This window comes from Prionailurus viverrinus, chromosome B3, assembly GCF_022837055.1.
Source record: "Prionailurus viverrinus isolate Anna chromosome B3, UM_Priviv_1.0, whole genome shotgun sequence".
Taxonomy (NCBI): domain Eukaryota; kingdom Metazoa; phylum Chordata; class Mammalia; order Carnivora; family Felidae; genus Prionailurus; species Prionailurus viverrinus.
In genome coordinates this window covers 94,596,523-94,608,852 of record NC_062566.1, presented here as the reverse complement: position 1 = coordinate 94,608,852, position 12,330 = coordinate 94,596,523, and the positions used below count along the sequence as shown (strand labels likewise).

At 38.0% G+C, this 12,330-nt stretch overlaps 2 pseudogenes; one reads left to right on the top strand and one right to left on the bottom strand.

Annotated features, from left to right (window-relative positions):
* The window catches only part of LOC125168122 (60S ribosomal protein L17-like), a 48,059-nt pseudogene extending 42,404 nt beyond the window's left edge, over window positions 1-5,655 (bottom strand).
* LOC125169178 (uncharacterized) lies at window positions 162-262 on the top strand (annotated as a pseudogene).
* Window positions 5,656-12,330: the final 6,675 nt, after the last annotated feature.

Sequence of the window (12,330 nt, the reverse complement as noted above, 5' to 3'; positions counted from 1 at the left end):
GACAGAATGGGAAAAGATATTTGCAAATGACATATCAGACAAAGGGCTAGTATCCAAATTTATAAAGAGCTCACCAAACTCCACACCCAAAAAACAAATAATCCAGTGAAGAAATGGGCAGAAAACATGAATAGATACTTCTCTAAAGAAGACATCCGGATGTACTTGCTTCGGCAGCACATACACTAAAATTGGAACGATACACAGAAGATTAGCATGGACCCTGCCAAGGATGACATGCAAAGAAGACATCCAGATGGCCAACAGGCACATGAAAAGATGCTCAACGTCACTCCTCATCAGGGAAATACAAATCAAAACCACACTCAGGTATCACCTTATGCCAGTCAGAGTGGCTAAAATGAACAAAACAGGAGACTATAGATGCTGGAGAGGATGTGGAGAAATGGGAATCCTCTTGCACTGTTGGTGGGAATGCAAACTGGTGCAGCCGCTCTGGAAAACAGTGTGGAGGTTACTAAAAAAATTAAAAATAGACCTACCCTATGACCCAGCAGTAGCACTGCTAGGAATTTACCCAAGGGATACAGGAGTACTGATGCATAGGGGCACTTGTACCCCAATGTTTATAGCAGCACTCTCAACAATAGCTAAATTATGGAAAGAGCCTAAATGTCCATCAACTGATGAATGGATAAAGAAATTGTGGTTTATATACAAAACGGAATACTACGTGGCAATGCGAAAGAATGAAATATGGCCTTTTGTAGCAACATGGATGGAACTGGAGAGTGTTTGCTAAGTGAAATAAGTCATACAGAGAAGGACAGATACCATATGTTTTCACTCCTATGTGGATCCTGAGAAACTTAACAGAAGACCATGGGGGAGGGGAAGAAGAAAAAAATGGTTAGAGAGGGAGGGAGCCAAAACATAAGAGACTCCTAAAAACTGAGAACAAACTGAGGGTTTATGGGTGGTGGAAGGCAGGGGTGAGTGAGTGATGGGTATTGAGGGCACCTGTTGGGATGAGCACTGGGTGTTGTATGGAAACCAATTTGACAATAAATTTCATTTAAAAAAAAAAAAATTCCCAATGAGGCACCTGGGTGGCTCAGTTGGTTAAGCGTCCAACTTTGGCTCAGGCCATGATCTCGCTGTCCAACTTTGGCTCAGGTCATGAGTTTAAGCCTGGGCATTGGGCTCTGTGCTGACAGTTCAGAGCCTGGAGCCTACTTCAGACTGTGTGTCTCCCTCTCTCTCTGCCCCTCCCCATCTTGCTCTCTCTCTCTCTCAAAAATAAACATTAAAAAAAAAAAAAACACTCCCAAGTGACTGGCAGAAATAAATGCAAATCCTAGTCTACCCTGAAGTCTGGCTCCCAAGAATTCACAGATAAAGCAAATATGAAATTAAGACAAAAAATCCCTTAGGTACAAGAGAAAAAAAATCAGCATACGTGACTAACACTCAGACAGAACACAACCATTTCAGACTCACAGTGACTGGAAATAATTTACTGACTACCTTTAAATATGTACTTAAGATAGTACTTAAAGTATGAACAGGCGTATTTCATAAGTAGAGTGTCTAGAAATTTAAAACATATCATTGGACTTGGAAACTCAATAATGAGATAAAAGAGAAGATTAGATGTGGCTGAAGAAAGAATTATTATCAAAGATAATTTTGAAGAAATTACTCAGGATGAAGGAAAGAATAATAGACGAAAAATATAAAAAGAAATGTAATAGATATTGAGAACAGAGGGAAAATGTTTAACACATCTCTACTAAGACTACCAGAAGAAACAAATAAATAATATAGGAATGAGGCAATGTTCAAAAACATAATAGCTGAAAATTTTCCAACACTGATAAAAGGCACAAATTCTCAGATTCAAGGATCCCGATGAGTCCTAAAAAAGCTTAGAGATTCACAACTAAACATTACAGAACAATGAAGGGAAGGTCTTAAATACAGCTAGAGGCAAAGATTACCCTAAAGAAACTAGTCTAACTTACTTCTAAAACTCACAAGACCTACTCCAGGAAGAAGTAAAATGGACTCCCCCCAAAAATGATTTGTGATGCAAAAATCAATGGTGAGCAAAATAAGCAGAAAGTGCATAAGAAAATCTAAGCTACTATTGACTGTATAATGCAGCAACAACTGTACTGAAATGTGGGGTTAAATATAGACCAGTAAAATAAAAAATAATAGTATATAATTTGGGTGATGAGCAAAAACAGTGATTAAATTTTGAATTTGTTCAATTAAACATGCTTGTTAGAATTTTTAGAACCACAAAAAAATAAAATAGAGACCATCACTTTCAATGGAGAAGATGAAATTTAAAACAAAATTTTAAAAAATCTCTATCAATCCAAGAAAAGGGAAAAAATACATATGTAAAAAGAATGCTTACAAAACACAAAATCAGATGGTAAAAAGAACTCCAAAAATATTATTAACATAATAAATATTAAAGACTAAATTCTTTAGTAAAAGAAAAGGTCCATATCCAGTACCTGTTTTATAAATAAAGTATTATTGGAACATGGCTACACTCATTCATTTACAGATTACCCAAGGCTGTCTTTGTGTTGCTACAACAGCAAAGTTGAACTCTTCAATAGTGTCTCACCATGGCTTTTCCTAATTATCATAAACCTTTCTATTTGTACAAGAGGAGTTTGGGCAAGCTTTTAATGTTCTGACTCAATTTCAAGAGAATCACTAGAGGCCAAAGGCTTACTACAATCTTCTTCTTAACCTGGTGGCAAGACCTACTGACCTGGTAAGGGCGGCAGCTACAGCCGCCAACCTAGGAGAGGCTTCTGCAGACTTGGTTTTAGGGTCTCCTTTAAACTTGATGGTGTCCCATGCTGTACAATCTTTGCTGCTTACTAGTAATATACAGTTCTCACCAGGTGGGCTTATCTTCTATGAGATGCTATTTTTTTCCCACACATTTATATTCATTATTATATTCGAAATACTGCTGCTCTACTTCTATTACCTGGAGAAGAGGACACTCACGACTGTTTAATCTCTGTGCATGAATGATCTATGCTCCAAATTGATTTATTAGAGAAGCCAGACTTAAACTTCTTTGTTGATGGACTTACATAGAAAATTATCAGGAGAGATACACTATAACAGGTCTCACACTTCCCCTCTAGGATATGACCCCCTGCAAGAAGGCAAAATTTGCCTCAGTATATTCACCAGAGCCTGTTGGTTACTTAAAGAGAATTGATATATAAACTGATAGCACATATGATTCTTGATCTCAGCAGAAAATCTAATTAAGATCAATAAGAAAATTAAAGAACTTTGAAGTACTCTAATACATCCTAAAGTACTGGTCATTATAATGGTTGGAACTTATCACAAAAGGGATAACATGACACTGAACAAAATGCCATGGCTGATCACGATGCGAGACAGGCATCCTTTACTAAAATCCTAGTGTTCATGAAATCCCAAAAGACCAAATCTTTGGAGAGGTGAGGCTATTACAAGATGCCAGCAATTAGATCCAGAATGAGAAGAGAAATACTGGAAGAAATCTGGATGCAAACTGCATAGGGATAATGTCTTGACACTCTCATCATGGAATATGGTAAAAAGTTTACACGAAACTACTTACCACAGCAAGGAAAAATTGGCCACTGTACTGAACCAACATTGGTATATTAGCCAGGGCTATCCAGAGAAATGGACACAACAGAATAAACACAGACAGACAGATACACACACACACACACACACACACACACACACACACACACACAGATATTATAGAAATTGGATCACATAGTTATGAAGACCAAGAAGTCCTGTAATCTGCTATCTTCTCTGCAAGCTGGAGAAATAGGAAAGCCAGTGATATAATTCAGTCCACTTCCAAAGGCCCCCAAACCAGGAATCCTGATGTCCATAGGGAAAAGTAAAGAAAATTCAGCCTCCCTCAGCCTTTTGATTCTATTCGGGCCCTCAACTGACTTGATGTTGCCCATCCAAACTGATAGTACAAATCTTTAGTTTAATGATTCAAATGCTAATCTCTTCCAGAAACAACCTCACAGACACTCCTAGAAATAATGTTTTACCAGCTACCTGTGCACCCCTTAATTCAGTCATAAATGTGACATAAATTTAAGCATCCCAGTGTGGAAACTTTACTAAGATTGCTGCTGGTGTCTCTGATGCATGTCCCATGTCACCAGTATAACTTTAGTAAAACTTTAAAGGTTGGCCTTGGACAAAAGCCCCAAATACAGGTCCTCTTTGAACATCTCCAAATGGATTTCATCCAAGTATACCCTATTATGGGTTTTAAATATGCCCTGGTCATTGTTCTATCCTTATTCTCAGGATAGACTGAAATCCTTTCTTACTAGATCTTTAGCCCTATAGTATAAAAATTATTACCTAATTTCATGCTCCAACCTGAGGAATTCCAGCCTCTCTCTCTTTAGTAAACAAAGCACCAGTTTCCCTGGGACTATTTATTAAAGAGTTTTGTAAAGTCCTACCACTTACTCAGAAAGTCTGCTATGCATATTGCCCCCAATTTCTAGGAAAAGTAGGAAAAAAAAAAAAACAAATGGAGTTCTGAAACTTAGTTTAGCAAAGTTCTCAGAGACTCTCCAAGTTCTATGGTTGAAGATATTCTCATTGGCTTTAATGACTCCACTGGGGTTCAACAACTTTTGCCTTATGAGTAGTTGACTTATCTGGGCATCTAGGAATATTACATCTGATTCTAGACTCCACACGCTACTAGCAAGCAGGCATGACCAAATATGGCAAGGGACTCATGTAATACCTCTGACCTTATCATCAACAGGTATGAGCAGACTTGCCTTGGAATCCTCCTAAAGTATGCGTTACCTTAAAACCCAGATTTGGCCTTCTGGAAGAGACAAATGACTCATGAACAAGTAGAGCATACAACCAAACTAATCATTGGAATTGTACATATTTCCCTTTGGGAGCAGCCACTTGGTTTCCCTTGGTTCCATTTCCTTGAATGAAATCTGGTAACTTCTGCGTAAACTCAATCATTTTATTAGGCATTTTTTTTTACTTTTTTTTCTTTTATTTGCATTTATTTTATGCAGGATTTGTTCCTGGGCCCTAAGTTTTTGTTTCTTCAGTTTCTTCTGCGAGATCTTTTTCTTCTGTGCAACCTCCTCTTTTGGTTTAGGAACAATCTGCTCTTTTTCGGTCAGGATCATCTTAGTGTGGCAGGGAGAGCTCATGTACCAGTTAATACGACCATGGACTCTCTAAGTTCTGCATTGCATCTTGAGGGCTTTGTTCACCTGGATGTGCTCAATGTCCAGAGAATCTATATCTAAACCCTTAAGTTCAGCACTACACCCTGAATTTTTAAGCATGTGCAGCAAAAATTCAGCACTCTTTTTGGGACACCGACTGTGTGTCAAGCCCCACTGTTTAGCCTGGGCACACCTACCAACTCCACCATTGTAGCGAAGGAATGGCACACATAGCTCCTGCAAAGTGACATCTTTCAGATACTTGGTGGTTTTTTGGACATGCATACCCTTGATGGCCTGGCAGTTTCACATGTGTTCTTAAAGTAAACAAGAAGATTTGAACTTCTTGATTTGCATGATTTACTTTAGTAGGGTTTTCTGGATCCACTGAATAGGGAACCATTTTCTGAGATCACTTCAGGCCACTTAGGGCAAGAGTATCAGGCAAATTTTTAGATGGCAAACAACACACAGATAGACAGCCAGAAATCTAAAATCCTCTATCATGTCATATGTAGAAAAAAAAAGACTCTTGTCTCCACCAAAACTATTATTTGGACCTTTTGTGGGATCTAGCTATGGTACTTGAACTCTCAGATATGGAGCTTGGAAAAGAACTAGGGAATACATGGTAGATATTTGGAAGCTGTCTCACTTTATCCAGTGCTACAGGTAAAACACACTATTTCTTTTACTTTAGATGTGCCTAATTAATGGTCTTGACACCAGACTACTCAAGTGGCCCCAAATCATAAAAAAACTAATTGACAACCCCATTAGGGGTACTTTAATCAAAAACAGACGACTAAGTGGCCACCAATGACTACATATGTAACACAAAACTGACTTTGTAATACAATTAGATCTGTAACACAAAAGTCTATTGGCTACAAACTGCAAAATGCCCAGGGGTTGTTACCATGGTAAATGGACAACCTGCCCTCAGGATAGTCTGATATTACCCACTCAGACTCATCAATTTGCCTCTCAGAAAAGGAAATTAGGTAAATTAATGAAAGGAGAAAAATTGGACCTTAGGTTAAAAACTGAGCCCTAAGGATTCACAGAGAATTCTGGATTGCTGTCTATTATCTGCTAGACTATTTCACTTTGCAAGAAGCCTTGAAATAGGGAGACAGCTTACATGCTATGGTTCAGAGAAAAGGAAAGCTAGACAAATCTACTAAGGCTATAAAGTTCCACCAAGGAAATCTTCATCCAAGAGATTCAGGAAATTGAACTGAAATAAAAGCCCATTAGATATAATATTGGTGTCTTGAGAGGAAGCATGTACTGTTTTAGGGGAAAATGATGTGATTATATCACTGCAGACCTCTCTGGCATCTTTAATACTACTAAATAGATCTGGTAAGCTAACAACAAAAAAAAATCACAAAATATGGTAACTTGGCTAATAATCCCCTATCTGGTACTACAGACTCTAAATGGAAATGAAATCTGTCCTTCTATTTTAATTTGGGCACTCTTGGCTCAGGGTTTAAAAGAATTCTACAAACTCTGATCATAGTCCTTCTCTTAGAATTTGTTATACAGGGGCTCAGATGGGTGATGGCAAGTTTTAAATGTTGCTATGCAACTGGTGTCTCATCACAAAATTAAAGAAATGATCAAGAAAAAGAACAGAAAAAACTAACACTGTGCATGCTGAAACAGTCATCTGGGAACTGTGATACATGATCATGATGCCACAAATAGCAGTGACGATCTGCAGTAAAGTCTGTGGGATCACCTCCCTTGTTATGAATCTTTCAGCTCAGGCCAAAGAATGGCAATACTGAGAACCGAAACTATTTGCACTTACACAGCTTACTGTCAACATTAACAACTTTTACTATTTGACTGTCTTCATTCAATGGCATTAATATTCTAGGACACTTGCCCAGAAAGCTAAAGCTACAAAGAACTTTATTATTCATTTTAAGAACTTCCTTTAAGTCATTTATCTGTACACTAAACTATTCAACGTCCACCCTCAGCAAAGTATATACTCTTTTCTCAGAACAGGTAACATTTAGTGACTATTTACTTTTCAAGATTTACTTTAAAATCCTAGTACCAAATTTGTCCAGCCACAAACAAGACCTCAAATCAAGAAACCCACCTTAAATCAGACCGCAAAAAGAACTCACATAACTTGATTTTGCTCTCCCTTACTTCAAAACCCTAATAAGACTGTCAATGAAGTGATTGTCCTTACCACAGTAAAGAATAAATTCAGCTTTGCTTAAATAAGTAGGATTATTTTGGTATATTTTCAGAAAGCTAGCATTCGACAATTGAGTAGGAAGCTTAGATTATGAGGTGCCATAAAAAAAAGCCCCATATAAAATGAGGGTAGCATGGTATAGAAGTTACTACACTGGGGCTCCTGGGTGATTTAGTCGATTAAGCGTCTGTCTTTGGCCTAGGTCATGATCTCACTGTTCCCAGGTTCGAGCCCTGCGTCAGGCTCTGTGCTGACAGCTCAGAGCCTGGAAACTGTTTTGGACTATGTGTCTCCCTCTCTCTCTCTGCCCCTCCCCCACTCACACTGTCTTTCTCTCTCAAAAATAAACATTAAGAAAGAAAGGAGGGAAGGAAGGAAGGAAGGAAGGAAGAAAGAAAGAAAGAAAGAAAGAAAGAAAGAAAGAAAATCACTATACTAACATTCCCCCAAAGTACCCAAAGTATACTTGAAGGAATACTAACGTCTTGGGATATTTAAAGAATGTTAATTTAAAAAGAGGTTCTATGTTCAAATACAGTAAAACCTTGGATTGCGAGTAACTTGTTCTGTGAATGTTCTGAAAGATGAGCAAACATTTCTAATAAATTTTAACTTGATAAACAGGCGATATCTTGCAATACTAGTACCTGATGCCAGATGTCACATGATCGTAACTGAGCCATGGTTCCTCTCTGTCTGTCTCTCTGTCTCTCTCTCTCACTGTGGGATTGTGGGTGATCGTCTCTCCCATGCTCAGATGCTCAGTCTCAGGCCAAGGTGTTTGGCAGAAATGAGTGATTTTTCAGAACGCTGGAAAGTGCCCACAACTAGCACTAGTGTGTTTTTGTCACTTCAAAGCACCTATGGACGGTCCTTTGCTTTTCCATACAAGAGTAAGCTCAGGAATGCTTTGCTTCATTCTAGGTCAGGCTGCCTTTAGACACAGACCTTTTCCTTTTCTGCCTTATTGCCAGCTATACTAAATGCAGTATATGACAAGAGTTTATTAATACTGTACTACAGTCAACATCTGAGCAAACATATACAATGGCCCCCATGCAGAAAAGATTCCATTGAGCCAATAGATAGCAGTGATTCCATTAGTGATAGTGAAAGTTGTCCTATATAATAACCTTCCTCTCTGTCTCCCTTACACCAGCCATGAAGGTTTTCAAAGGTAAGTGCAGATTAATTTATTTTTCTTTATATTTTGTATTTTATTATTTTGTACTGCATTACAATATTGTAATCATTTTTATATGAATATTTTGGGGTTGTGGAATGAAGCACCCGAGTTTCCATTATTTCTCACAGGGAAATTCGCTTTGATACACAGGTGCTTTGGATTACAAGCATATTTCTGGAACAAATTACCCTCGCAAACAAAGGTTTTATTATAAAGGGAAATATCACAATGAACAAAGGTAAACTGGTCTTGTTGGTACAGGGACTTCGTCTGTGCTACCAGCATCCATAGGAACAGCATATACAAACCCATTTTACCACGAGACTCCATGAAACCTCTTGTGGGACTAGTGATCTAAAGATAATCTAGAAACACTGAACTCTACTAAAGTAAGTCAACCTAGGTTCAAGCCTTAAATCCACTACTTAATGGTTGTGCAAACCTGAATCAGATCTATTGGCTGGAGTTTCCATTTCTTTATTGTTAAAATAATAATAATACTTGCCCTACCTACTTCTTAAGGTGGTTGTGAGTCAAATGAGACGTTTGTGAAAGCCCTCTGGAAGCTCTACCGCAGGACACATGTGACTAAAATGTTCTTCACAATACCTCTCAGGAGAGATAAGGTAAATCTTTGGGAATCAGGGGACAGTGTATTAGTGAAATAAAACGGAAAACATTCTAATAAAAATTATTCTGGACAAAGTTGGATAACTGGCACCACCAGAGTTTTCTTTGATTATCTACTCCAGGTCAGGGGTAAACAGCTAAATAAATACACTGAGCAAACATTTAGTGAGCTACTGTAGTGCCAAGACATGAATACGACTGACATGAACTTAACCTCAGTACTTCTTCTTGATACTATATTTTATAATGATGCTTCAACCAGAAAAAAATAAGTTGTCAAAACCTCAGTGTACCCAACTGGTCTTTCTATTCCTTAGCACCAGTATAGATTTAATCTTATGCGTCTATATTAACAAGTGGAAATGTTACTGATAAAGCTAAAATTCAAAGACAATTATTCTCCTCCATGATCCAATTTAAAACAGAGACACAGAAAAATGAGACTGCTGCAGGCATAAGTTGCACAGTAATATAAACTGTCACCTGACAGATCTATGAGCCAACAGCCCTGTTTGATCAGACTTGGATTCTTTCTTTCTTTCTTCTTCTTCTTTTTTTTTTTTCTTAACACAGGAGGCTAAGTTCATTTTGAGAGAGTGAGAGTGAGTGTGCATGTGCACACAGGGGAGGGGCAGAGAGAGAGAGAGAGAGAGAGAGAGAGAGAGAGAGAGAGAGAAAGAGAATTCCAAGCAGGCTCCATGCTATCAGCACAGAGCCCAACGTGGGCCTCAAACTCACAAACCATGAGATCATAACATGAACAGAAATCAAGAATCAGATACTTAACTGACTGAGCCACCTAGGCGCCCAGGTCAGACTTGGGTTCGATGTAACGATATGAACAGAACATTTAAGCTTACAGTTGTATAACAAGGCATGGCTTCCAATAACCCCACTCAGGGAAAAATTTGTGAAGAAAGAAGAAATCACTTGTGAGGAGACCTGAATTTTTATTTTCTATTTGCCTTTCATGAGCCGTCTAGGGAAGAAACTTCAGTTTACTCATCTTGGACAAGATAAGTGGTTCCCAGACTTCAAAACTTTATGGTCCAGTAAAACTCTCCAAATTTGGGATACTCACAAGAGACTGTCAACTCTTAACTTTAGTAAGGTAAGGCCACTTTTTAAAATCTAGCATTTTTAATTTTAAAACATTAAGAAGGAGGATATAACCTCAGAATAAAAAATAGCTCTTTAAAAAACTCATCATATTATCCTGTCTCTGTATACTATAATTTCTCTGTAAGCTCATATCCAAAGGTAAGAGTAAGTAACATCACTTTATGAAATTTACATATCTCCAGATTAAAAATCAGCCTGAAGGCTGGAGCCATTTAACAACTTGAACTCACACATAAACACTGAACACAACTAAAAATGTTTACATGCAGCATGCATATAACTCAAAGTTAGCAAGGCATCTGGTTCCTTCAACAATGAGGTACTTCAAAGCATGCATTGACAGCTCAAACATCAAAAAAAGTAATTGCATTCTCGACGGTTTTGCGAAATAAACACTTCAAGCTACAATGCAAGTTATAGTCTCATAAGCAGTAGGGTTATTTGACTGGAATCCCCTTTCATAAACATTAAGAAATATTCCATATCAAGCTGTTTGCATGTGCTAGGTTATGACTGGCATTTGCACATACATTGTCGTTTAATCTTGACAAAACACAAACAAGAAACTTAGAAAAGAGAGAAACATTCCAGAAGACATAAACAAATGTCACCCTTTACTCACCCATCCTTTTCTTCCTCCTCTTCAAAGGGGACAGAATGGCAAAATGATTCCTTCTTACCATCTTCAAACTTATATTATTCCCATTCTCAGTAGAAAATTCAAGTTACTATCAAAAATGATACATAGGAATTTGCTCACTAAACAAAATCCAAAGAGGATCTTACAAGCTAAACAAGGCTATTTTAGGCTCAAAGCCTGAGTTAACACGAAATGGTTAGCTATACTTACACTCAACACACTATTTTTAGCTTCTAGGATTTCATCTCTAATGCTTACAAGATTCTAATATTAATGTAATAAAATATGAGGAATAAAAAAATAGCCCCCCAAAACAGAAAACTATACTCACTTAACTTCTCACTACCAAGCCTGTTTGGAGTACATGTCTGACTTAACCCATCAATTGCTTTCAACCACATATATGAAGATTAACTCTTTTTCCTGAACTTGGGCTGTCACAGTGAGAAAAGTAAACCATGGCTTGAGGTTAGCAACCTGATGATGACATGGAATTGAGCTAAGTTAACCCAAATCAAGACACCATTGTTCACAGAGTCCAGAAAGGTGACAGCCATATTGATACTTTAGTTATAAGTAACTGAAAATGGCTAGGGCATAAGGAAAATTATCTCAAATAACAAGATGTTCAGAGATAGGGAGTGTTCTGTCAAAGCTCAAGCTTTGCTTTTCTGATTCTCTTGGCTCTGTCCTCCTTTTTGCTCACTTCATCCTCAGGAAGTGAGATGGTCACAACATTCTAGGCATCACATCCAGAAAATGGCAAACTCCAGAAAAAAGAGACATGCCTCTGAGTCCTCATTTTTAAGGAAAGAGACCTTACGAGAAGCCCCCACATCCTCACTGGCTCAAGTTGGACATGTTCATTGACCATGTCAATCACTGGTTTGGATTATCATGTGTCTTAAGAACCAAAACTCACCCCTAGTAAGTGAGAAGAGCCTCAGCTTGTCCTGAAGCACATGGCTGTCAAGAAAAAGATGGAGAACATAAAATCTGGGTTCTGCTGTGAAGGGTGTGCATGTCAGAAAGTAGAATAGACATTAGTGTGTACTAGGAGCGCAAAGGCAGAACAGCCTTTTCCTTTTCCTGCTTCTCCATTTCGGCAGATTGAGGACCCAAGCTGGTGCCTAATGACACCCACGATTTACTGTCAACATGACTAACTTCACAACTGTCTCCATTCACATGGCATTTATGTTCTAGAAAACCTGCCCAAGAAGCTAAAGTTGCAAATAACTCCATTGTTCACTTCAAGAACTTCCTCAAAGTA